Genomic DNA, 1,124 nt, shown 5'->3' with positions numbered 1-1,124 from the left:
AAGTGCAATGAAAGAAACAAATATCTTCTCCACATGTATGCGTGCACACGATTCCATCATAAAAAAAAATAAAAATAAAAAACCAAAATTTCTGCAGATCTCGTATAAGAAAAGAGTTGGGCTGGGTAATTTCACAATAAATCCTGAAAGTGGTTTTCAGGACAGTATTTTTCCTTCGTGTCTCTCTGTGGGGGATTGCACCTTGCTTCATAATGGTCCTCCTAACCTGGAGCAAAACCCTACCCCAGTGAGCTCTGTGTTTTACAAGCACCACCTTACAACCCATAAATCACCTGCGTTTGGAAAGGCCGTCAGCACAGCACAAAGCTCTCTGCAGAGTCACCCTGCCAGCTGAATGCTTTCAGCTCGATGATACCCTTGAAACATTCAGAAATGTCCTGGCATTTTTTTTTTTTTAATTTTTTTTTTTTTGACTATTGCTTTTTTTTAGCCACTTATGCATTTGCAGACCCCACGACTCCCTCCCAAGATAGGCAAAAATAGAAGTCAAAGGTCAGCAGGAGGATGTAAAAATACCACTTAATCTTAACTGTGCAACACTTCATGCACACTTATTTCACCATCTTCAACCTCTCTTTGTTGAAAGACTAATTTATTTCTGAACTGACAGAAAAGAGATAATAAATTTTCACCACGTGTTGAGTAAAAGCTGCTACACTTTTCTCAAATATGATTACATGAAAAATATATAAAATATATTTCTTATAATTAATAATAAAAATACCAATGCAAAGCATGATTATTTTCTTACATAAAGAAGAAAATTTTCCAATACTGCATCGTATTTCGTGCTTATTCACTACAAGATTTAAAAAGTTTTGTTTCACAGAGTTTGTCATTAAGTGTCTTTTGTTTAGGAACGTTTCCTATCTTTTTGTGCCTGTGTGAGTTACTGGGACACTTCTTTTTCACATCGCTGTTGCAATTCACTATTCTGTTTCTGCAGGAGCATTGGTAACAAATTTACACACCCACACTAAGTTACTGACTTTAGCATTGAGCATTTTGCTCTCTGTTAGGGTTCACACCTAGGGACTCCAGAGAGGCACTTTGCCTAATGAGAAGAAAATTTAAATTTCGAATTTTGCCACTGTCCTCCATTA

This window comes from Heliangelus exortis, chromosome 14 (assembly GCF_036169615.1).
Source record: "Heliangelus exortis chromosome 14, bHelExo1.hap1, whole genome shotgun sequence".
NCBI lineage: Eukaryota > Metazoa > Chordata > Aves > Apodiformes > Trochilidae > Heliangelus > Heliangelus exortis.
This window is presented reverse-complemented; position numbering follows the sequence as displayed.